At 45.9% G+C, this 26,762-nt stretch overlaps 1 long non-coding RNA gene across 1 annotated transcript; it reads left to right on the top strand.

Annotated features, from left to right (window-relative positions):
* The first annotated feature begins 331 nt into the window (after positions 1-331).
* On the top strand, positions 332-26,360 carry LOC132830095 (uncharacterized). The gene is made up of 3 exons (XR_009646323.1): positions 332-418; positions 560-666; positions 25,684-26,360. It is a non-coding gene; the product is annotated as an uncharacterized LOC132830095 (long non-coding RNA).
* The last annotated feature ends 402 nt before the right edge of the window (positions 26,361-26,762 follow it).

Raw genomic sequence — 26,762 nt, 5'->3', positions numbered from 1 at the left:
CATTCGTGAAGCATTTTAGGAGATTTGTCAATGTGACAGGCTCCACACAATGCAGGTAGTTGTTGTTGTTGTTGTTGTCTGACATCAGGAGAAACAGAGAACATCCCTCTCTCTCTCAACCTGATGAACAGCAGCAAAAGCAGGAAGCACTGAGCATGCTCCAGGCCACAATGGGCCTCGGATTATTGATGTCAGCGCAGGACCAATGAGAGTCGGGGGACGGGGGGAGGGGCTAGAGGACCAGGAAGTGCTAGATGGTCCTTCAACCAATCGGAGTTAAACAGGGGTGGGACTATACTTAACCACGTGATCAGCTTCACTGGCAGCACAGTGTTGTTGTGACCAAGGTATTGGAAATGTGTGAAGGTGAAGGGCAGGGGAAAGTCATCTTGACCAGGAAGAGAAGGAAATTTTCATGGTACGGGATGAGAGGTTTTACAGAACTTAGTGCACATTGTAAAACACAAATTTTGAAAATCCCAAATTCTGCACCTCTTTCCCTCCCTATAATGCATTTTGCACTCCCTGAAATATCAACTGTGTGTTTGTCCCTCCACAGATACCAGTGATTAATGCCAAAGCCTCATTGCCTGTGGAGAAGGTGATGTTTGACTTCCTTGTACAGCTGCAATTCGTGTGGTGAAGGTGCTCCTGCAATGTGGTTGGGTAAGAGCTGTTATAGATTATTCACTCAGCAACATTGAAGAGTTGACAATGTATGCAAATCAACAACAGTTAATTTTTATCATGTTTATAATTCCACAGAAATACTATTGAAAACTTCTGCCATAAGGCCATAGATTGAGATATCAGGTGATCAAAAGCATTGCCAAATAAGCAGGTTTTCAGAACACCTTAAAAGAGGAAAGCAGGTCTGAGAGGGTTAGGGTAGGAATTCCAGACCTTCTTGCCTTGGCAACAATAGAAATGGCCAGAGAGGTGAAGTATTGAATAAACACATCGTTGGGAGTCTGAAAGAAAATGAATTGTCGAGGTCTCACAGGTTGTGTGGTGAAGGGAGACAGGGATGTTCACAGCCAGGAATTACATCAAGGGTGAGAATTTTAAGTTGTTGCTTGTAAATAGGAGCCTTTTGATGGATCAACAAGTTTTGGTACAAGTGAGCACTTGGGCAGTAGGGTTTTAGATACTCTTGAACATTTAAGTTGAATGTGGGAGGCTGGCCAGGAGTGTGTTTGGATAATTAAGTCTGGAGATAACACAGGGATGGACGAGTATTTCAGTAAATGAACTGAGACTAGGGTGGAGTTGGGTGATATAACTAATGTAGAAATAGTGCTTTTGGAGTTGGGCTGCTCCTCATCTCTTCCCCCTCACCAAATCATAGATATTGTTCCTTATTCTGTCTGTCTGTCTCTTCTGATTATGTTCTTCTCTCCCATTCTGCTACAAACTAATATTTGACCCCACCATTGTTGGAAAAACCTGCTCCATCCCTACTCTCCCTTTCCTTTCTGAATTCTTTGTATGTGGTGTCCCTCAAGGATCTCTCCTTGGTCCCTCCTGTTTCTCACCTACATACTGCCAGGAGGTGACATCGTCCAAAAGCACCGTGTTAGGTTTCACATGTACACTGACAATGCCCAGCTCTCCCTCCCCATCATCACTTTCCATTACTCAGTTATCAAACTGCTCATCACGCTCCCACTACTTGATTGGCTGCAATTTCCTGCAACGGAACATTGCAATGGTTAAACCCATTGCCTTCAGTTGCTATTACAAATTACTTTCCCTTATTACTGAGCCCCTCCCTCTCCCTGGGAACTGTCTGAGGCAGAACAACACTCTTCTCAATATTGCTGTCATATCTGACCCCAAGGTGATCTTCTGATCAGGTATCTACACAATCACAAACACCAGGAATTTCAATCTCTGAAAATATTGCTTGTCTCCACCTCAAGTGAAAAGTGAGGTCTGCAGATACTGCAGATCAGAGGTGAAAATGTCTCCACCTCACCCATTGCTACTGAAACCCCTGACCCGTGTCGGTGTTGCCTTAAACGGGACGAATCCAAAACAGAACCCTTGATTCCGCGACTATCCTAGAATTAGGTTCCACACTCCCTCATGATGGGAAACATCCTCTCAGTATTTACATTGTCAAACTCCTTAAGAATCCTGCATGTTACAATGAGATCACCTCTCATTTTTCCCAAATCCAGTGAGAAGAGTCCCAACTTCTTCAGCCTTTTCTTAAAAGTTAATCTCTGCAAGCTGGGGTTCATCCCAGTCAATCTTCTCTGAAATGCCTCTGATGAAATGATGCATTCCTTTAAATAAAGGGACCAAAACTTCTGTCATTACTCCCAGCTGTGGTCTCACTCCCACTTTATAAAGTTACACTCAGGTATATACTCCAAACTCTTACACTGAAAACTCCTTGCAATAAGAAACAATGTTCCATTCCCCTTCCTGATTCCTTGTTGTAACTGTGTTTCCTACACAATTACCCCGGTCTCTTTGTGGTGTAGCTTTCTACAGTTTCCACCATTAACATAGTACTCTGTTCTTTTATTATCTCCTCCAAAATGAACAACTTCACATTATCCCAAGTTATACTCCATTTGCCAACTTGTCCACTTCCCCAATGAATCCCTCTCTGTAAACTGTTTATAATTCTTTTGGAACTTTACCATTCTGCCTTTTCTAGGAGATTTCCCCGCTCATTCTTCTAAACATTTCCTGGGAGCACTGGGCAGTGGGAAGTAGTTATCTTTTCAGAGAGACTCTTTGGAATGACTGGGAGGAGCTTGCTGCCCATTGGTCAGAATGGAGACAACTTGCCCATCAAGCTGCACTCGCCTTTCACCCCCCATGTCTTATTGATGAGGCACAGCGGCAGCACGGACGGAAAGAAAAGGAAGCAAATCCTGCTCTCCACATCCCACTGATTCTTGGAACATTGTGTCCCATGTGTCAAAGATCTGCCCTGTTCAGTCACGTGAAGTCCCAATGTGGAAACTCCTCGAAACCCACACAGATTTCCTCCTGAACTGACTGCTGACCTCCACAAGGGGTAATGCGTCCAGTCATCCTGGGCCAGGAGGAGGGGATGGTGAGAGTTTCTTAAATGAACTGACAGTGACAATTTTATAAATGTGTATTACAGGTGGGCATTCAGAATGTAATCTCAGTAATTGTAATGCCAAACTCTGACAAAATTACTCAATTCATCAGGAGCTGGATATTCACATTGTGTGTGAGTATTGTGTTCCAGCTCATTCCCATTTGCTGCATAAAAGTTCTCTTTTGAATCACCCTACACTCTCAATAGATCTCCCACAAGTCTTCAATATGTGTCCTGTAATCCCTTTATGATGTGCTCATGAGTGTAAGGTTGATTATTCTAACGTACAAATTATGTGAACCCCTCTGTCACAGGGCACCCGCAATTTCCTCTGCTCCAAGGAGAACAACCTCAGTTTCCCCAATCCCCTGATTGGCCAATGTCTGTTTGCTATCTATAAGGCACCCGTCAGGATTGTGTTGGAACATTCTCCACTTGCCTGCACAGTGGCATCACTGTGTAAAAAGTAAAGTCATCATAGTCCGACCAGACCATAGGGCTGCTCTGTCATTAGGGAGAGTTATCTGGTGGTGGTTAAACCTGAAGGTTACCACAGCCCAGGCAAGGGGAGAGGTTGAGAAGAAGAGTCCATCTATTGTAGATGTATATTCTTGATATGTATCATTAACACCTATGTCCCTGCAACTAAAATCCCCCATTCCTTGGACCATCCTGGTAACTCTCCTGTGCCCCCTCTCAGAGACCCTGCCATCCTTCCCAATGTGTGGGCGATCTCTGGTTTGCACAGACGCAGCTGCTCTGTGTTACTGTGGGTGATGTTATCATAGAGCAACAGTTGCATTAAACCTCACTGTTTGGAAGGGTGGGAGACACACAAATCCCAACAATATTTAAGATGTATTTAGTGTGCACTTGCAATGTCATGTTAGATAACATTTTTCCGCAAGTAGTAGAAAATAGATGAGGATAGTTCGATGGTAGTTTTCTTTGTCACAGACTGATGGACCGCCAGAGACTTTTTCTGTTCTGTAGACCGCGGAGATGTTTATTATAGGAATATGACATGATCTATTGGACATCATGTCAGAAAAGGTGACACTAGAATAGATGACAGATGATTGGTCGATGTTTTTGGGAGGAAAAGGGGATTGAGATGCTTAAGAGGAAATTCAGAAGCTCAGCGCAGGGATCGGAAAGGGCCATCATCAAGTGATAAATAAACATTGGGCATCCTGAAAGCTGGAAATAAAGAAAGGCACATATGGCAGAGCTTTGAGAGACTGGTGGGGATTAGACATGGGGAGGATAATGAAGCTGGGGCAGATGAAACTTGGAAAGGATTGTTACAGAGATAGAGATATTTGTGATAGAGGTTTTGGGGTTTTGAGGCTGGAGAGGAATTATCGAGATAAGGAAGAGTTGTAAGGCTGGATGAGGTGGCATTGACAGGGAGAGTACTGAGCATAGAGGAATTTACAGAGGTAGCGAGCGTAAGAGTCATAAAGTTATGCATCATTGACACAGACCCTATGGTCCAACCAGTCCATGTCGACCATAATTTTGAACTAAACTAATTGCATCTGCTTCCACTTGGTCCCAATCCATCCTAGCATTCCCTATCGATATATGGGTCCAAATGTTTTTTCCTCTTAGAATCCCATTCCCCAACCCTTTTACTCTACATTTACCCCTGACTAAATCTAATCATCCCTGAACACTATGGGCAATTGATCACGGCCAGTTCACCTACCCTGTACATCTGTGGTTTGTGGGAGGAAACGGGAGCACCCGGAGGAACCCACGCTGACATGGGGAAGCATATCCTAGCACCACATGGACAGCCACCCAATGCAGGGATTGAACCTGTGTCCCTGGCGCTGTAGGCAGCAGTGCTAACCATTGAGCCACTGTGCCACCCTTAAATTGTAATTGTATTCACAGTCACCACGTCCTCTGCAAGTTTATTCCTTATGTGAACTTCTCTCTCTGCAAAAACAAAAAATAAAATCCAGAACGTCCTTCTCTCACCTTAAAAAGTATGTACCCACTCTTGAATCGCACTCCCTCCTGGAAAGGGCACCTGCTGTTCACATTACCTACGCTGTTTAGGATTTTATAAACCTCTAATAAGGTCACCCCTCAGCCTCCTACACTCCAGTGAAAGAAGTCCCAGCCTACCCAGTCTCTCCTTATAACTGAAAGCATCCATTCCCATCAGCATCCTGGCAAATCTCTTCTGAACCTGCTCCGATTTAATAATATCCTTCCTATAACAGCACAACCAGAACTGGGCCCAGTATTCCAGAAGAGACCTCACCAATATCCTGTACAACCTCAACGTAATGTCCCAACTCCTATACTCAAAGGTGTGAGCAATGAAGGCAAGTGTGCTATACACCATCTGAACAACTCTGTCTACATGTGATATAAACTGCAAAGATCTGAACCCTGAGGTCTCTTTGTTCTATATCACGATTCAAGGCCTGACTTTTAATCAGTGTAAGTCTTGCCCTTTTATCAAGATGTAATATTTGGCATTTATTCCAATCCAGAACATCCTTTGAGTATAAAGGCAATAAGAGGAAAATCAGTAAGGCAAAAAGGGGACAGGACTCAGCTTTGGCGAATAGGGTCAGGACAATCCAAAAGGTTTTTTTAAATACATTAAGAGCAAATGGGTTACTAGAGAGAGAATAGGACTCCTCAAGGATCAGCAAGGCAGCGTATGTGTGGATCTGCAGGCGATGGGGAGGGAATACTAAATGAGTATTTTGCATCAGTATTTACTGTGGAGAAGGACATGGAAGATATAGAATGTTGGGGAATAGATGGTGACACCTTGAAAAAAGTCCATATTACAGAGAAGGTGGTACTGGATGTCTTGAAATGCATAAAGGTGGATAAATCCCTAGGATCTGATCAGGTGTATCCGAAAATTTTGTAGGAAGCTAGGGAAGTGATTGCTGGGCCCTTTGCTGAGATTTTTGTGTCATCGGTAGTCACAGCTGAGGTGCCAGAAGACTGGGGGTTGGTTAATATGATGATACTGTTTAATGAAGGCGGTTTGGACAAGCCCGGCAACTACAGACCCGTGAGCCTGATGTTGGTGCCAGACAAGTTGTTGGAGGGAACCCTGAGGGACAGGATTTGCATGTATTTGGAAAAGCAAGGACTGATTAGGGATAGTCAGCGTGGCTTTGTGTGTGGGAAATCATGTGTCACGTACTTGATTGAGTGTTTTTTTTGAAGAAGTAACAAAGAAGATTGAGGGCAGAGCACTAGATGTGATCTATATGGACTCCAGCTCGGCGTTCGACGAGGTTCGCCATGGGAGACTGGTTAGCAAGGTGAGATCTCACGGAATACCGGGAGAATTAGCCATTTGGATACAGAATTGGCTCAAAGGTAGAAGGCAGAGGGTGGTGGTAGAGGGTTGTTTTTCGGACTGGAGTCTGTGACCAGCGGAGTGCCATAAGGATCGGTGCTGGGTCCACTACTTCTCATCATTTATATAAATGATTTGGATGTGAACATAGGAGGTATAGTTAGTAAGTTTGCAGATGACACCAAAATTGGAGGTGTAGTGGACAGTGAAGAAGGTTACCTCAGGTTTCAATGGGATCTTGATCAGATGCGCAAATGGGCTGAGGGGTTGTTGTGGTTCTGTTCGCCAAGCTGAGAATTTGTTTTGCAGATGTTTCGTCCCCTATCTGGGTGACATCGTCAGTGCTTGGGAGCCTCCTGTGAAGCGCTTCTGTGATCTGTCCTCCGGCATATATAGTGATTTGTCTCTGTTGCTTCCGGTTGTCAGTTCCAGCTGTCCGCTGCAGTGGCCGGTATATTGGGTCCAGGTCGATGTGCTTATCGATTGAATCTGTGGATGAATGCTGTGTCTCTAGGAATTCCCTGGCTGTTCTCTGTTTGGCTTGTCCTATAGTAGTAGTGTTGTCTCAGTCAAACTCATGTTGATTGTCATCTGAGTGTGTGGCTACTAAGGATAGCTGGTCGTGTCGTTTCATGGCTAGTTGGTGTTCATGGATGTGGATCATTAGCTGTCTTCCTGTTTGTCCTATGTCGTGTTTTGTGCAGTCCTTGCATGGGATTTTGTACACTACATTGGTTTGCTCATGCTGGGTATCTGGTCCTTCGTTCTGGTGAGTTGTTGTCTGAGAGTGGCTGTTGGTTTGTGTGCTGTTATGAGTCCTTGTGGTCGCAGTAGTCTGGCTGTCAGTTCGGAAATGCTCTTGATGTATGGTAGTGTGGCTAGTCCTTTGGGTTGCGGCATGTCCTTGTTTCGTTGTCTTTCCCTTGGGTATCTGTTGATGACCTAGACAGGGGACGAAACGTCTGCAACACAAATTCCCAGCTAGGCGAACCGAACCACAACAACGAGCACCCGAGTACAAATCTTCTCACAAACTTTGGGCTGAGGAGTGGCAGATGGAGTTTAATTTAGATAAATGTGAGGTGCTGCATTTTGGAAAAGCAAAGCTTAGCAGGACAGATAGATGTAATGGTCAGGTCCTATGGAGTGTTGCTAAACAAAGAGACCTTTCAGTGCAGGATCATGATTCCTTGAAAGTCGAGTCGCAGATACATAGGATAGTGAATGTGTTTGGTGTGATTTCAATTATTGATCAGAGCATTGAGTACACCTCCTCCCACCCTGCCCCCTCTAAAAACGCCATCCCATATTCCCAATTCCTTAGATCCGCCGCATCTGCTCCCAAGAGGACCAATTCCAGTACCGAACAACCCAGATGGCCACCTCCTTCAAAGACGACAATTTCCCCTCCGACGTAGTTGACGATGGTATTCACCACATCTCCTTCACTTCCTGCTCCTTTGCCCTTGAACCCCACCCCTCCAATCGCCACCAGGATAGAACCCCACTGGTCCTCACCTACCACCCCACCAACCTCCAGATACATCGTAACTTCCTTCGTCATTTCCACCACAAACAGACCCCACCACCAAGGATATATTTCCCTCCCCTCCCCTATCAGCGTTCCAGAAAGACCACTCCCTCCGCGACTCCTTCGTCAGGTCCACACCCCCCACCAACCCAACCTCCACTCCCGGCACCTTCCCCTGCAACCGCAAGAAATGCAAAACTTGCGCCCACACCTCTACCCTCACTTCCCTCCAAGGCCCCAAGGGATCCTTCCATATCCATCAGAAATTCACCTGCACCTCCACACATATCACTTACTGCATCCGCTGCACCCGATGTGGTCTCCTCTACATTGGGGAGACAGATTGCCTACTTGTGGAACGTTTCAGAGAACACCTCTGGGACACCCGCACCAACCGCCCCGTGGCTGAACACTTTAACTCCCCCTCCCACTCCGCTAAGGATATGCAGGTCCTTGGCCGCCTCCATCGCTAGACCAGGGCAACACGGCGCTTCTTCTTCCGCCTAGGAACCCTCCAACCACAAGTGATGAATGCAGATCACCACCCCCCCGACCTTATCTCAGTCCCAACCCTGGACTCAGCACTGCCTTCGTGACCTGCAATCTTCTTCCAAACCTCCCCATCCCCACCCCCTCTCCGGCCTATCACCCTCACCTTAACCTCCTTCCACCTATCGCATTCTCAACGCCTCTCCCCCAAGTCCCTCCTCCCTACTTTTTATCTTAGCCTGCTTGGTACACCTTCCTCACAGTGGAAATAGCCTCCCTGCTTCTATCTTATCTACTCCCTTCATAATTTCATATTTTTCCTATGTAACCTCCCATTATTCTAAATTCCTACGAGTATCATGCCAGTTTTCTCAATATCTCCTCATAAGGTAAACCTCTCAGCTCCAGACTCAAACTAGTGAACCACCTCTGCACCCCCTCCAGCGCCAGTCCATCCTTACTCGAAGTAAGGAGACCAAACCTGTACACAGTACTCCAGGTGTGGCCTCACCAGCACCCTGTACAGCTGCAGCATAACCATCCCTTTGGCAATGAAGGACAATATTCCCTTCACTGCCTTAATTACCAGCTGCACCTGCAAACCAGCTTCCTGTGATTCATGCACAAAGACACCCTTTGCACAGCAGAATGCTGCATGTTTTAATCATTTCATCATCCAGTTTGCTTTTAGTCCAACCAAAATGAGCTTACATTTCGCAACAATGTCCTCCATCTGCCAGACCCTTACCCACTCAATTAACCTATCTGTATCCCTGTTCTGGATCAGTGGTGCTGGAAGAGTACAGCAGTTCAGGCAGCATCCAACGAGCAGCAAAATCGCCGTTTTTCCAGCAACACTGATCCAGAATCTGGTTTCCAGCATCTGCAGTCATTGTTTTTACCTATCTGTATCCCTGTGCAGACTGACAGTGGCTTCTGTACACATTGCTCTACTACTCATCTTAGTGTCGTCTACCTTTCACGAATCCATGCTGTGTCTGCTCGATGAGGCAACTTCCCTCACTACAGAAGTTATGCTAACAGGTCCATTTTAAAACGTTGGCATCACATTTGCAGCTTTCCAATCTGTTAGAACAGTCCCGGAGTCCATCAAATTTTAGTGAATTATCACAAGTGTATTTGCTATTTACCCACTGCCATCTCTTCTAGTCCCCTGGGATGCATTCCATCACAGCCAGGAGACCCATCTACCTTTAGGCTGGTATCTTTCCCAGCACTACCTCTTTACTGAGAGTGATTGTTTCTCTATCCTCATCTGCCATTGCCTCCATAGGTCTGCGACAATGAGAGTACACAGACAGTATGTTCCTGTTCAGGCCAAGGCTGGGAGGTGTAGGGAATGCTGCTTGTTGAGAGGAAATGAGGCTCTGGTCAATAAAATGAAGGAGGGATATGGCAGGTACAGACAACTGGATTTGTGTGAATACCTGGAGATGTATAGGGGCAGTAGGTGTATACTCGAGGGAAACTAGGAGGGCAAAAAGGGGACGAGAGAGCTTTGTGAAATGGGTTTGGGGAAAATCCAAAGAGATTCTAGAAATATACTAAGGACAAAAGAGTAACCAGGCAGAGAATAGAAACCCTCAAAGATCAACAAGGCTATCTATGGATCTGCAGGAGGCAGGAGAGATACCATCTACGTATTTCATGTCAGCTTTTACTGAAAGAGGATATGGAAGTGAGATAGTTTGGAGAAATAAATAGGGATAACTTGACAAGCGTCCATATTAGTTAGGAGGAGGCACTGGAACTTGTATAATGCATCAAGATTGATAAATCCCTGATACATGATCAGGTGAATCCCAGAACTTTGTGGGAAGCTAGGGAAGTGATAGTCGGGCCCCTCGCTGAGATATTTGCATCACTGAGGTGCTGGAAGACGGGAGCCATTATCTGAGAAAGGTGATGAGGAAAGGCCAGGGAAAAATACACTGGTGATCCTGTAGTCAGGCAAGTTGTTGGAAGGGCTTCTCAGGGATAAGATTTAGATGTAATTGGAAAGGTAAGAAATTATTAGGGACAGTCAGCATGGCTTTGTGCATGGAAATCACTAACTTGGACTTCAGAAAGACATTCAAGGTGGAAGAGCTAGCTATTTGGGTACAAAATTGGCTGTAAGCTTGGAGACAGAGGGTAGTGGTGGAGGGTTGCCTTTCGGACTGGAAGCCTGTGATGAGCAATATGGTGTAAGGATCGGTGCAGGGTTCACTGCTTTTTATTTATATAAATGATTTCTATGTGAAAATAGGAGCTATGGTTAGGGACTTTACATAGACACCAAATTGGAGGTGCAGTGGATTGGAAAGAAGGTTACCTCAGAGTCCAATAGGACTTCAATCAGTTGGGCTGAGGAGAGGCAGATGGAGTGTAATTCAGATAAATGTGAGGTGCTGCATTTTGGAAAAACAAATCAGGGCAGGACTTATACATTTACTGGGAAGGTTCTGGGGATTGTTGCTGAACAAAGAGACCTTGAGGTGCAGGTTCATAGTTCTTTGAAAGTGGAGTCATGGATAGGCAGGGTAGTGAAGGAGGCGTTTGGTGTACTTGTCTTTATTGGTCAGTGCATTGAGAATTGAAGTTGTGACATTATTTTGCAGCTCTGCAGGACATTGATTCAGCCACTTCTGGAATTCTGCTTTCTGTCCTGGTCACCCTGCTCCAGGAATGATATTACAAAACTTGAAAGTATTCCGAAAAGAGATGCAAAGGTGTTGCCAGGGTTGAGGGTTTGAGCGAAGGGAGAGGCTGAATAGGCTGGGGCTGTTTTCCCTGGAGCATCAATTGCTGAGAGATAACCTTCGAGGTAAATAAAATCGTGAAGGACATGGATAGGGTGAACAACCAGGTCTTTTCCCAAAGTTAAGTGAGTACAAAACTAGAGGGCACAAGCCTAAGTGTGAGGGAAAAGATTTTAAAGGGATCTAAGGGGCAATGTTTTCAAGCTGGACGTGGTATGTTTATGGAATTAGCTGCCAGAGAAAGTGTGGAGGCTGGTACAATTACAACATTTAAAAGGCATCTGACTGGGTACGTGATTAGGAAAAGTTTAGAAAGATGGGCAAAGTGCTGGCAAATGTGACGAGATTAATTTAGGTTATCTGGGTGGCATGGACGAGTTGGATCAAATGGTCTGTTTCTGCGCTGTACATCTCTGGAATGTAACTATATGAGGATAAATTTAGAGGGCTACAGGTAAATGGGAGGGGAGTAAGGGCGGATTGGCACCATCTCGAGAGGGAGAGAGTACAGCCCCAATGGGCTGAATAGCCCCCAGCCCCTGTGCTCTGTGATACTGCCCCATTCACTGTGAATGATGAAGCTCATCCCAGGGCAGAGCCATAGACACATACAGCATGGAAACAGACCCTTCAGTCAAACTTGTCCGTGCCGACCAGATATCCTATCCTAATCTAGTACGATATGGTAGCAGTTGGCTCATATCCCTCTACACCCTTCCTATTCATATACCTATCCAGATGCCTTTCAGATGTTGTAACTGTACTAGATGCCACCACTTCCCCTGACAGAAGCTTCCATACACCCACCACCCTCTACGTGAAAAAAGTTCTCTCTCGGGTACCTTTTATATCTTTCCCCTCTCACCTTAAACCTATGCTCTCTAGTTCTGGAATCTCCCACCACAGGGAAACGATCTTGTCTATTTATCCCATTCCTGCCCTTCATGATTTTATCAACCTCTGAGGTCACCCCTCAGCCTCCCACACTCCTGGGATGATCCCACCACTCATGTCACAATGGGGCCTGGCTGATTGACAGCAGCTTCAGTCCAATAGGAGAGTTGGTGTAATCCTCCAGCCAATGGGAGTGAATGAGAGGTGTTGCCAACAGGCCAACATGTGACCATGAGCTGTGCAGGTGCAGTGTCACTGGTCACTGGGGGGGTGGTGAAGAGACCCAGGGAGTGGGAGACACTGCACAGACTAGGAGAGAAATGGAGTTAGTGTGGACTGGGAGGGTTTATAAACACACGATGTAGGCTGCTAGACCTGAATTAGAAACTCCAAGTAAATGAAAACCAAAAGAACTGCGGATGCTTAAATCAGAAACAACAACCAGAAGATACTGGAAAAGCTCAGCAGGTCTGGCAGCATCTGTGAAGAGAAATCAGAGCTAACATTTTGAATCCGATGACCCTTCCTCAGAACTGATGTAACTGAGAAAAAATGTCAGTTTATATGCAGAAGGTAGGGGTTGAGGAGTAAATGATAGGTGGTGATGGATTCCAAAGAGAGAGAGAGAGAGAGAGGAGCAGTTGAACAAAGGAATGGATAATGATCTGGCTGGGGGAGGGTGAATAGATGTTAATGGAGACTGTTAGTGGCTAACCATAGGTGGTGTATAATGGCAGGCTGTCATAACAAGGCCTGGTCTATGGGGTGGGGGGGCTAGGCCGCGAGGACATGGGAGACTTAGGACCTAAAATTAATAATTCACTGTTGAGGCCAGAGGGCTGAAGGGTCCCCAAGTACAAGATGAGGTTTGTTCTTCCAGCTTATGTTAAAGTGTGGCACAGGAGAAGCACAGCAGGTCAGACAGTATCCAAGGAGCAGGAGAATTGACATATTGGGCCTAAGCCCTTCATCAGGAATGAGAGGGTGCTGTAAGTGTGCTGACGGATAATAGGATGGGTGTGTGGGACTGGAATGAAGGTAGCTGGGTAGGCAATAGGAATATGCAGGTGGCAGGTAATGGTGAGAGGGTGGAGTGGATAATTGGGAAGGAAGGTGGCTGGCTGGGACTGTTCAAGAGGGTGGTGCTGAGTTGGAGGGTTGGATCTGGGATAGGTGGGGGGAGGGGAAATGACGAAATGTTGATTCTGTGGTTGAATGGTCCCAAGATGGAAAATGAGGTAATCTTCCTCCAGGAGTCATGTAGCTAGGATTTTGTGGTGGAGGGGCCCCAGGACATGCATGAACTTGGCAGAGTGGGAGGGGGAGTTGAAATGGTTGCCAGAGGACAGTGGGGTTGTTTGGTGCATGTCTCCCAGAAAGGTTCCCTGAAACATTCTGCAAGTTGGCGTCCTGTCTCCCCATTTTAGAGAGCAATGAACACAATAGGTGACGTGTTTGGATGTACAGGAAAATCTCTGCTGGATGTGGAAGGAACCTTTGGTGCCTTGCATGGAGGTGAGGGGGAAGGTGTGGGCACAGGTTTTACACCCCTTGCAGTGGCAAGCAAAGGTGTCGGGAGTGGAGGATGGATTGGTGGGGAGCATGGATCTAATGCGGAAGTCACAGGGAATGGTCTCTGAGGAATGCTGAAAGGGGTGTGGAGGGAAAGATATCTCTGTTGGTGGGGTCTGATTGTAAGTGTTGGAAATGGCAGAGGAAGATGTGTTGTATCTGGCTGAAAAGTGAGGACTTGGGGGTTCTATCCTTGCTGCGGTTGGAGGGGTGGGGTTCAAGAGGCAGAGGTGTGGGAAGTGGTGGGGATACACTGAAGGGTATTGTTGACCACATGGGAGGGCAAATTGCTGTCCTTGACATACGGGTCTATTTGGTATGTTCTAGAGTGTTCTGCCAGTTTGCATCAAGCTTCCCTGGAACACTGCAGTCAGAAAGAGACAGAGATGTTGGCCCGGGAACAGACTTGTGTGTTAAAGTGGCAGGCGACTGGAAGCTCAGGGTCTTTTTTGGCTTGAGAGGGAGCACAGATTTATCCAAATTGCACTTCATCTCTTTGGTTCTAAATCTGACATTTCCTACAATCACTCACTCCATGATATTAACCTGTAAACTCCTTATTTTCAATTCCCTGCAAACTTCTCATTAAAATTCCTTATGGACTCAAATTCCAGCACCATTTTGGGTGGAATGTTCCAGATTCTGACAACTGTCTGTTCATCCAGAAACTGCTGAAGTCCCTGTTGACTCTGGGGTTACAAAGGGCTGAATTGAAAGAGGAGATGCTGTTCCTGAGCTGTCATTGAGATGCATTGGAACAGTACAGGAGGCTGAGGGCAGTGTAGGTGTGAGCAGACAATGAAAATGACAGGGCTGCACTGAGAGAGCTGCTTGGCTCAATGAGAGTGTTTTGGAGTTGGGTGAAAACAGAGTGAGGGGAGACAGGGAGAAGGTGAAGCTGAAACTCAGTTTTAGTTCAGGCCATTCAGAAATTCACATGGTCCCAATGGGAACAGCCAGTTTGTCAGCAATACCTGTGGAGATTTTGTAACAGTTTTTAAAATTATAACATATCAGCTTAAGTAAAGAATACGGGACTTTGATTATAATGGAAATGTTTAAATGGAAGGAAGATTGCTCGCTCCATTAAATTCTCTTAATGGGAGTAACTAACTGAATCTAGAGAGCCTCTGTGACAGGAGACCTCAGACCCATGGTGTGCTTCTCTTGTACAATGTGGGAAAATTAGGGATGTTTCCAGTGTCATTGACGGCTGTGTGTGCAGGAAATGTGCCCATCAGCAGCTACTGGGAAACTGCTTTTCGGATCTGGAGCTGTGAGTGGACTCGCTGTGGAGCATCTGCAATACTGAGATGTTATGGTCAGCACGTTCAGTGAGTTAGTCACACTGCAGGTGAAGGTTACACAGGCAGAAAGGGAATGGGTGACCATCCGATCAAGTAAAAGACTCAGAAAGGGAGTGCAGGAGTTCCCAGTAGTAATTCCCTTCCCAAACAGATACTGTATACCGCTTGGAATTCGTGGGCGTGTGGGTGGGCGTGGGTGGGTGGGTGGGTGTGTGGGTCGGTCTCAGGGGAAATCAGCAACAAACAGGTTCATGACACCATAGATAGCTCTGCTGCCCAGAATGGGAAGAAACGGGGGATTCAATAGTCAGGGTTACATAAGGCACTTCTCTGGCCACAGCCATGAATCCAGGATGGTATGTTATCTCCCTGGTGCCATGATCCACGATATCAAGTGGCTCCAGGACATTCTGGAGCTGGAGGGTAAACAGCCCGAGGTTGTGGAACACACAGATACCAACGGCATCGCTAAACAAAGGGATGAGGGTCTGAAAATTGGATATTGGGAACGCAGGGACACATTAAAATGCAGCTCCCGAAATGTAATGATGTCAGACTTGCTCCCAGTGCCATCAGCTCCTGAGAGCAGGCATAAGAGGTTGATCAGCTGCATGTGTGGCTGGAGAAATGGTGTACCAGAGAAAGGTTTAGATTCTTCAGGCACTTGGGACCGTTTCTGGGTTAGTTGGGATCTGTACCAGCCTGACCGGTTCCCCCTGGGCAGGGCTGGGTCAAATCGCCTGGGGTGGCTATTGCTGGTTCCATTGGTGAGGTATTAATTAGTCTGGCAGGGGGATGGGAAGTAAACTGTCAGTTTAGATGAGTCAGATTCAGATCAGGGAGTGGGAGGTAGAATATTAGTGATGTAGTCAGCAGCTCAGAAAGCCAGAAGAAAGAAGGATTAAACGAGGATTGAGTCCCCCTTCATCCATCAGTCCTGACATCACAGGAATGAGAGTCAACGAAATATGGAACTGTACAGCTCTCTGACTCCAAGTGCTTTAGCAAAATGGTGAAAATCTCTAATAAAAACAAAAAGTGCTGGAGATCCTCAGCAGGTCGGGCAGCATCTGAAATGGTGACAGTTGCAGGAAACATTGCAGCCTCGGTCATCTTGTTCACTGTCCACTAAACCTCCAATTTTGGCATCATCTGCAAAATTATTAATACCTCCTATGATCACATCCAAATCATTGATATAAATGACGAAAAATAGTGGATACAGCACCAATCCTTGTGACATTCCACAAGCATACAGTCTGAAAAGCATCCATCCACCACCACTCTGTCTTCTACCTTTGAGCCAGTTCTGTACTCAGATAGCTGGCTTCCCCTTTATTCCATGAGATGTAACCTTGCTCACCAGTCTCCCATGAGAAAGCTTGCCGAACACCTTACTAAAGTCCACTTTGATCGTGTCGAACAGTCTGCCCTCATCAATCATTTTTGTTACTTCAAAAAACATTCTACCCCCTAGAAAACATAACAGTTACAGCACCAGAGTAATCAGCCCACCGTCTCTGTGCAGATCATGGTCCCATTCCAAACTAATTCCATCTGCCTGTAATATGATCCATATCCCTGCCGATCTATGCCTGCTTATGGGTCTGTCCAAATGCCTCATAAATTGTGATTGTTTCTGCTTTTCCCTTCTCCCAGGAGAATACATTCTAGTCACTTCTCAACTTCTGCACAAGATACTTGCCTGACACAACTCCCTTTAAACTTGCTCAGATGTTGTTGAAAATGCTCAGCAGGTCATGCAGCATTTGTGAAGAAAAATTAGTTCAAGTTTTGGGTCTGGTCACACTTCCTCAGAAACGTTAACTCTAATTTGTTTTCACAGATGCTGCTAGACCTAATGAGCTTTTCTAGAAATTTCTGTTTCTCTTCCTGGTTTACAGCATCTGCAGTTGTTTCGGCTTTCATTTCCTTTAAACTTGCACCCTCTCCTGTTAAATCTGTGTCTCTAGAATTTGTCATGTCCACCTTGGAAAAAAGATTCACATTATTCGTTTGGACTCCTCTACCCTGGGAAAAAAGAAACCCTATCATTGCTCCTCATAATTTTATAAAGTTCGATAAGGCCACCTAAAGTGTCCAGTGCTGCGGGGAAATAGCCTCAGCCTATTCAGCCTCTCCCTGTGGTTCAAATGTTCCAACACTGGCAACACCCTAGTAAAATTTTCTGAACACTTGCAAGTTTCCCAACATCTTTCCTATAGCAGGGAGACTGGAATTGAAAGCAGTGTGATTCCAAAAGTGGCCGACCCAATAAACTGTACAACCGAAACATGATCTCCCAACTCCTATACTCGATGCACTGTCCAATAACAGCTAGCATACCAAACACCACCTTCACCGACCTGTCTACCTTAAACCACACTTTCAAGGAACTATCAACCTACACTGCACGGTCTGTTTGTTTGTCAACACTTCCCAAGAACTTGCCGTTAAGAGGTTGAGTCCTATTCTGATAACAGCTTTCTGAAATCAGGGAGACTACAATTGAATGCAGTATTCTAAAACTGGCCTCACCAATGCCCTACTCAGCCACACGTGACCTCCTAACACCGATACTCAGTGACAGAATCCCGAGTGTGGAAATGGCCTTTCGGCCCATGAGACCATACCAACTATTTGAACAGCATTCCAGCCTAACTCCGTAACCTACCATTACCCAAAGCTAATCCAGCTAACCTGCATGTCTTTGGATTTGTGGGAGGGAATTAAGAGCACCCAGAGGAAGCCCACGCAGACACACGGAGAATGTGCAAACACCACACAGACAGTGGAATCGAACCAGAGTCCATTTATTGATCAGCACAATCCAATGCACCTGATCCCACTGAAACTCTACTTTCCAGGAACTATGCAGTTGCTCTGAGCCCTTCAGACGGAATTAGGGTGAGGAGGAGAAAACAGGAACAGGGTTGAGGAGTAGATCTATAAAATAACTCTCCATCGTTCCCCTCTGTGTTTTCCCCCCGTCTCTCCCCGCTCTATTTCCCCCCCCCCTGTCGTCAGCCCTTTGTCGATCACCCCCACCCCTGTCGGTCGCCCCTCGGTCTGTCCCCCCTCTCAGTCAGTCATTCCCCCCACACTCAATCGGTCGCACACCCATCTCTTCTCCCCCATTCCCCATTCCTTGGTCTGTTCCCCCTCTGTCAGTCACCCCCCCCCCCCCCCACACACACTGTCGATCGCCTCCTCTCTTCCCCCCCCCCCCCCCCGTCTATGCCCCTCCTCTCTAATCCCACTTTCTGTCCCCACCCATTTCTGCCCCACCCCTCTCGATCCACCCACCCTCTCTGCACACCCTCCCCTCCCAGTCCCCTAGTTCCATACTCCCCCACCGCAGAGAAAATATCTTGTCTATTTACCCTATCCCATGCCCGGTTTGATTTTAAAAATTTCTTTCAGGTCACCGTTCAGCCTCTGATGCTTCAGGGAAAGCAGCCTATCCAACCCTGGCAACATTCTATCATTCTTTTCTGACACCTTTCAAGTTTGAGAACATCGATCTGATAGGAAGGAGACCAGAATTGCATGGAATTTTACAAAAGTTGCGGAATCAATGTCCTGTACAGCCACAGTATGACCTCCCAACCCCTACACTCAATGCTCTGACCAATAAAGGCAAGCAGACCAACTGCTGCCTTCACTATTCTATCTACTCGCTACTCTACTTTTAAGGAACTATGAACCTGCACTCTAAGGATTCTTTGTTTAGTAGCACTCCCCATGAACTTACTATTAACTGTATAAGTCCTGCTAAAGTTTGCTTTCCCAAAATGCAGCAGCTCACATTTTTCTAAACTGAACTCCTCAGCCATTCACCCATCTGATCCAGATCCCCTTGTACTCTGAGGTAATCTTTTTCACTGTCTACTACACCTCCTATTTTGGTGTCATCTGCAAACTTACTCACAATACCTCTTATGTTCACATCCAAATCATTGGTGTAAATGACGAACTGTAGTGGATCCAGCACCGATCCTTGTGACACTCCACTGGTCACAACCTTCCAGCCTGAAAAGCACCCTCTGTCTTCTACCTTCGAGCCAGTTCTGTACTCCATACGATCTAACCTTGCTGACCAGTCTCCCATGAGGAACCTTGTTGAACGCCTTAGTGAAGTCCATGTAGACCATGTCCATGCTCTCACCTCAACAATCCTCTTTGTTACTTCTTAAAAAAAAAGGAGTCAAATTCATGAGACATGATTTCCCATGCACAAAGCTGTTATTAATATCCAGGATTTAACTCTGTATATCGGGGTCTGCGTTGCCCAGTTAATATTCGGGATGAAGTTCAAGTACACCAGCATTTTGTCAGTGACTGTGTATTGAGTCTTGTTAATATCACCAACATAGGTGAGTTCGTTTATGAAAGGCAGTCCCTGTATCCCTTGCCCAGGAAATGGCAGTGTCCTTACATCTGGACCAGGAGGATCGGGTTCAGAGTTGAGTGACAGCATCTTTGAAGAGGATGATTAGAAAACATGCCCAAGCCACCACGCCATACTGTCTCCCAGCTGTCCCTGCCTGAGCCTTTAAACAGAACCATCCTGTAGTTTCTCTCCTGTCAAACTCTTCCATTGCTCATTTAGTCCAGGATCCCCTCCTGCTGCAGCACTGATCCTGTCCCTTACTGACCTGTGCATCTCCCAGTGTCCTCCACATTCATTCATTGTTCTCTATCCCATTATCCCAGTCCTGCAGCCCTGCCCCCTCCCGTCTATAGAGACGGCTCAGTGGTTAGCACTGCTGCCTCACAGCACCAGGTACCTGGGTTCGATTCCGGCCAAACCTGGAGTTTGCACATTCTCCCTGTGTCTCAGCAGGCTTCCTCCCACAATCCAAAGATGTGCAGTACAGGTGATTTGGCCATTCTAAATTGCCCATAGTATTAGTTACATTAGTCAGGGGTAAATATAGGGCAGGGGAATAGGTCTGTGTAAGTTACTGTTTGGAGGGTCGGTATGGACTTGTTTGGCCGAAGGGCCTGTTTCCATACTGTAGGGATTCTGATATATTGGGCAGCAGCTGCTGTCAATCACCCAGGCTCCTGTATGATCTGGAGCATGTGCTATAGGAGGGGAGACCAGTGCACGGGCGCAGTGCTGGCCAATTGTGGGAGTATGCACAGTTACGGGACAGTGCCAGGCAGGGAGGCTGTGGGTGTGTGGGATTGATCTATCATTTAGGAGAAAGTGAGGACTGCAGATGCTGGAGATCAGAGCTGAAAATGTATTGTTGGAAAAGCGCAGCAGGTCAGGCAGCATCCAAGGAGCATTCCTGAAGAAGGGCTCATGCCCAAAACATCAACTCTCCTGCTCCTTGGATGCTGCCTGACCTGCTGCGCTTTTCCAGCAACACATTTTCAGCATTAATCTATCATTGGCAGCTTCCTCCCTCTGGGCGCAGGACCCAGGGGAATGGCCCCTCTCCTGGTACCCTGACGTGATCAGACTATCAGTGGTGCAGCATTTTGCAGCAAGTTATGAGAACTCTTTTGTGAAGATTCAGGGTTGTCACGGAAAGGGACAAGGATGGGCCTGCAATTAGAGTTCTAATTTTGTTCATTTCAGTAAGATGGATTTTGGCCAGAGTGTGCAGGAAGCAGTGTATGCAGGATGGTTGTCATCAGAGGATTCACCAACACCCCCATCTCTCTCTCTCTCTCTCTCTCTCCCTCCCCCCCCCCCCCCCCCAACCCGGTGGACTCAGAGTCAGAGTCATTGATTTGGTTCTTGGTCTGCAGACAGGAGCTAGGAAAATGAATTCAAAGAGAGGAGAGAGGGCGTGAGAACTGGGTGTGGAGGAAAAGAGTGAGGAGATTGGTTTGGATTTCAGTTCACAGAAGAGAGAAATTGTGAGACTGCAATTGAAAGCTTTGGAGGAACAAGGAAACCACAGTTTAATACCATCATTATCTTATGAATTTCCATCTTGTGTTCAGTGGTAACTTGTGTGCTCTGTTGTATGGTACTGAAAGGGTGGATTTGTGGATGAGAAATTCAAATTGAACTTCATGTTCAGATCCGATAGTTACTTGATCCGTGCTGATCTGAATATCATTGGCCTTTTCATGTGGAAGGTGTGTATTCTGTGTGTGGTAAATATTCCGAATCTGTGTGACTGGAAAAGTACTGAGACACAGCCAAGTCCATGTCAGAATGGTGACTGGAGAGAGATTTCATTTGTTTTTGAAAGTCTGAAAAATCATGGCACATTTTCCAGGAACAATTAAGCCACAGCCTTGCTTTGTAGAAAGACAAGTCTTTAATGAACCATGCAACCAGAAAGAGACAAGGATACCTGCCCCATGGGAGACACTATGAAAATGGGATTGTTGTAAAGGAGTTAATTCTCGATCATGGATTGTAATCCATTGGCGTTGTCACGTTGGTTTCAGCGCCGTGGGGAAATACAAGAATATGATGAATGCAGTGTAAGTTTCAGTTATTAAACTGTAAAAAGTGCAGAAAACATTACAAGTATGTTGGCAGGGCTCAGAGATAGGGAGAGGTTGGACAAACAATGATTTTTTTTTGTTTAGAGCAGAGGAAACTGAGGGGCGATCTTTTCTGGAAGTGTATAAGATCATGAGAGGCTTGGGTAAGGTGAATGCACTCAGTCTTTTTCCCAGGGAATCAAGGAGTGGAGGGCATCAGATTAAGGTTAGAGGATAAAGAATAAAAGAAAAGCTGAGGGGCAACTGTTTTACCCAGAGGATGGTATGTATATGGAATGAGGTGCCAGTGGAAGTGGTTGAGGTGGGTACATTAACAACATGTAAAAGGCATTTGGACAAATACATGGACAGCAAAGGGTCAGAAGCAGATGGGCCAAGTGCAGGAAAATGGGGTTAGTGTGGATGGACATCCTGGTCAGTATGGGCCAGTTTGGGGTCTGTCTCTGCTGCAGGATTCTATGATTCTAAGTGCATTTGCTATTTCTCCCACTAACTCTGGTATCCTGGGATGTATTCCATTAGGGCAATGAGACTTGTGTACCTTTAGCTCCATTAGCTTGCCCAGCTCTAACTCTTTCGTGATAATGGTCATTTCTTGGTCCTCACCTTCCTCAGTCTCCTTACCAATTACTGGCATGTTCTTCTTATCCTCCACTGTGAAGACTGACTGCTGTGTACTCATATTCCTGAACCCTGCTGGATAGGATAACTAGGTACAGAACTCTGAGTGGTCTTTGAGTCTTTATTGATGAGAAATGGCAGTTACATGGATAGTGTACATGCGAAATGTCTTCAGGCAGCATCAGATAACTCCCCGCCTGTCCGATGTACAGCTCCCATTCTTATACATTTGTGGTTTGGGACTTTGAATAGAGACTGACTCTCAGTATTATCTCCATGGCAACAGCAGTTAGAAAGTCTAGTTCAATTCAGCACTTTGTGGTTAAACCACACACACACCCCCACGCCCCCTCAGTGGGGCTGTCTATCAGGATTCTGATGTGGAGGAGCCGGTTTTGGGGTGGGCTGGACAAAGTTATAAATCAGACAACACCAGGTTATAGTCCAACAGGTTTATTTGGAAGTACAAGCTTTTGGAGTGTGCTGTGATTTTTAACTTGATCAGGATTATCTCTATGGTAACAGCTAAGTGCTTCAACAATTACAGAAGTCATATGTTCCCCACACAATAAGTTCCCCTCTAGCAGTGTAAACAGCTATTCCAGCCCTGTGGATAGCTACTAATCACATTCCTCCCCCAATCCCATCTAGCTTTCTGTTGATCTTTAACGTTTTTCTAATGTCCTAATGTCTCCTTGGTCTTTGCCGATTTGTATGCCTTCTATTTCAATTCGATAGACTCACTTATTTCCTGAGCCACCCAGGGCAGATTACTCCTTTTCCTACAGTCCTTCCTTTTCTTGATATATACTTTCGCTAAGCACTTCGAAAAATTGCTTTGATATTCCCGCACTGTCCGTCAACTTTCCCACCGTGAAGTCTTTGTTTCCAGTCTACATTAGCCAACTCCTGCCTCATCCTATTGGAGTCTCCTTTGTTTAAGCACTGGATCTTGGGCTTGGATCTAATCTTCCAGCTGTCCATCTGCGTTCTAAGTTCAACCAGACTTATCAGAAGTTTTTTATCAGATTACGAGGTGAGGCGGTGTTTCCTGGATGTTCTGGATTTCATTGTCAGAGACCTTGGCTTTGTGGTAAAGTATAGGATAGATATTCACAACAGAGTATTCTGGACGGTGTGAATGTACTACACAGTCTAAAACCATAAATCACTGTCTCCCCTCAGGTTCAAATTGCAAAATCATTACCTTCTACATGCTTCCTCACTATCTAAGTTTGGAAGCCTAATCCACCTGATTATCCTGCATTTTCCAAAAATCTCCTTTGGTGAAGGTGGTGAGTTTTGGATCCAGCTTTCCAGTTATTACCGTAAGAAGATGAGCACTGGGCACAGGAGAGGCAATGCAGCCCTTCGAACCAGCTCCCCCATTTAATATGGTGATGATTGAGCTCACCTCGGTCTCAGCTGGATTTTCACGCCTGCTCTCTCTCACTCTTCATCTCATTGCAAATGAAACATCTGTATCTCTTCATTAAATCTGCTCATTGGCCTGGCAACCACCGCATTTTGAATAGGGAATTCTACGGATTCACAACACATCGAGATTGTGAAGGGCAGGTCGTGCCTCACAAACCTTATTGAGTTCTTTGAGAAGGTGACTAAGGAAGTGGATGAGGGTAAAGCAGTAGATGTTGTGTATATGGATTTTAGTAAGGCGTTCGATAAGGTTCCCCATGGTAGGCTAATGCTAAAACTTCGGAGGTATGGCATTGAGGATACATTAGAGGTTTGGATTAGGAATTGGCTGGCTGGAAGGAGACAGAGGGTAGTAGTTGATGGATTATGTTCATCTTGGAGCGCAGTTACTAGCGGTGTACCACAAGGATCTGTTTTGGGACCATTGCTTTTTGTTATCTTTATAAATGATCTACAGGAAGGACTTGAAAGCTGGGTAAGCAAGTTTGCGGATGACACAAAAGTCGGTGGAGTTGTGGATAGTGAGGAAGGAAGTGGTAGGTTACAGCGGGATATAGATAAGTTGCAGAGCTGGGTGGAAATGTGGCAAATGGAATTCAATGTAGCTAAGTGCGAAGTCGTTCACTTTGGTAGGAATAACAAGATGATGGATTACTGGGCTAATGGTAGGCTACTTGGTAGTGTGGATGAGCAGAGGGATCTTGGTGTCTATGCACACAGATCTCTGAAAGTTGCCACCCAGGTAAATAGTGCTGTGAGGAAGGCATATGGTGTACTGGGCTTTATTGGCAGAGGAATTGAGTTCCGGAGTCCTGAGGTCATGTTGCAGTTGTATAAGACTCTGGTGAGGCCTCATCTGGAGTATTGTGTGCAGTTTTGGTCGCCATACTATAGGAAGGATGTGGAAGCTTTAGAACGAGTGCAGAGGAGGTTTACCAGGATGTTGCCTGGAATGGTAGGAAAATCTTATGAGGAAAGGCTGAGGCACTTGGGGCTGTTCTCATTGGAGAAGAGAAGGTTTAGGGGAGATCTGATAGAAGTGTATAAGATGATTAGGGGTTTAGATAGGGTAGATACTAAGAACCTTTTACCGCTTATGGAGTCAGGTGTTACTAGGGGACATAGCCTTAAATTAAGGGGTGGTAGGTATAGGACAGATGTTAGGGGTAGATTCTTCACACAGCGGGTTGTGAGTTCATGGAATGCCCTGCCCGTATCAGTGGTGAACTCTCCTTCTTTATGGTCATTTAAGCGGGCATTGGATAGGCATTTGGAAGTTATAGGTTAGGTAGGATTCGGTCGGCGCAACATCGAGGGCCGAAGGGCCTGTACTGCGCTGTATCCTTCTATGTTCTATGTTCTATGAGATAAGTACATTCTTCTTCATGAAAATAGAATAGAGTCCCTATAGTGCAGAAACAGGGTATTCATCCAGCGAGTCCACATACGATGAGTATCCCATTCAGATCCACCTGCAACCCTGCATTTCCCATGGCTAATTGTCTAACCAGCACTGTGGGCAATGTAGCATAGGCAATCCACCTAACTTACACATCTTTGCATTGTGGGAGGAAGCTCAAGCACCCCAGGAAACTCACACAGACATGGGGAGAACATGTAAACTCCACACAGTCGCCTAAGGCTGAAATCAAACCCAGGTCCCTGACGCTGTGAGGCAGCAGTGCAAACCACTCGGCTACCTCTGCTTAAAACCTGCTACCCCTTATTAACCTCCCCACCCACAATTGGCTGAATCTATGTTCTGATGTCAGAAATCAGGTTGTGGAAGCAGATGTCTCCGTAAATTCCAGTAACAGCCCATGTGTCCTGTGTGTCTGGGGATCTTATACACAACACCCTCCAGCCCACTCTTTTCATTCACTATCCAGAAACATGTCTCCAGTGGCTTCATGGGGGCTACAACTCCCACAATCCCTGAGGCAGGGACCACGTGTGTGCAGGGAAGCCCGGCACTGCACATGTACAGAATATGGGCAGATTTTGGCGTATGTGCGTTGGGGTAATTAGCGGAAAGTATTTGACACTGTGATTGGCTGGAGGACAAATGTACAGCTTCAGGGGAAGAAAGGGTAAAAAGATATTCCAGAGAATGGTCTGTTCTGAATTTCTAACCTGTACATATTCCTTTATACAAGGTGCTAGATGGTGAAGATTTGCAGACTGAAATCTCAAAATCATGTGCAGAGTGTGATTAAGTTAACCAGCATTTGAAGAACCAAAGATGAAGAATCACTCGGCCAAAATCCTACAACACACTCCCTCACAGCATTGTCGATCTGTCTGCGCCAAATGGACTGTGAATGGTTCAAGACAGCAGCTCAGTACCATCTTCTCAAGGGTAACTAGAGATGGGGAATAAATCCTGGTTGAGTCAGTGATGCCCATATCCTGGAAATGGTTTCTATCTCCACTTGCTGAAACCTGGTTGATGTTACTTCAGGATGCTGAGTGTATCCTCCAGGAGGCAGAACCATCACATTACCCCTGCCTACACCCACACAGTAACACCGCAACATCACTGGAACAAAAGGCAGTAAAGCCAAAGGAGGACTTACGTAGTTCTTTGAGGTAAAGTCATCCAAGGGGATTGGAGCACAGCAGGACCAGGAGACTGAGCTGGATGGTCAGCTGTTTCCCATTGAATGGTGGAGCAGGTTGAAAGGCCGTATGGCCTCCTCCTGCCCCTATCTCCCAGGAATGTATATAGCCATGGAGCCCGGGTAGGAAGAAGTGGGCAGGGCAAGGATTCTCCAGGAGATTGCACTTCCACATCAGTTTTCAGTGAGTGGATTTTATTTAACTTCTGTCTTTAACACCAGGTTTGTGAATTTGGTTTTAAAATATTGTAGATGTTTATTCCACAATAAAGAAAACTAAAATAAAATATACAAAACTATCTGAAAATATAACGGTTTTGAAAATTTCAAACGCCCTGCAAAACAAAATCCTGTCTACTCCCGGACACCATCACTTCCCAGTTACTCAAACTCCAGCGAAATATTCCCTCCCTGTCTGAACCATTGGTTTGATTTAACTGCTTTTCAGTACTCGTTCTGTGAGCTGTGAAGCGTTAAATTTTCCCCCGTTTCTCCTACCCAGAAGTGTTATTACATACAGCTGAGCAACTGTCCCACCATCAAAATCATCATTATGCCATTTTGCTTTTTGTTAATATATAACCACTAGCAGTAAACCACCCATGTTACCAAACAAA

Source organism: Hemiscyllium ocellatum, chromosome 30 (assembly GCF_020745735.1).
Source record: "Hemiscyllium ocellatum isolate sHemOce1 chromosome 30, sHemOce1.pat.X.cur, whole genome shotgun sequence".
In the NCBI taxonomy this organism is placed as follows: Eukaryota; Metazoa; Chordata; class Chondrichthyes; order Orectolobiformes; family Hemiscylliidae; genus Hemiscyllium; species Hemiscyllium ocellatum.
Note: the sequence above shows the minus strand (reverse complement) of the source record. Positions and strands in the feature narration are given on the sequence as shown.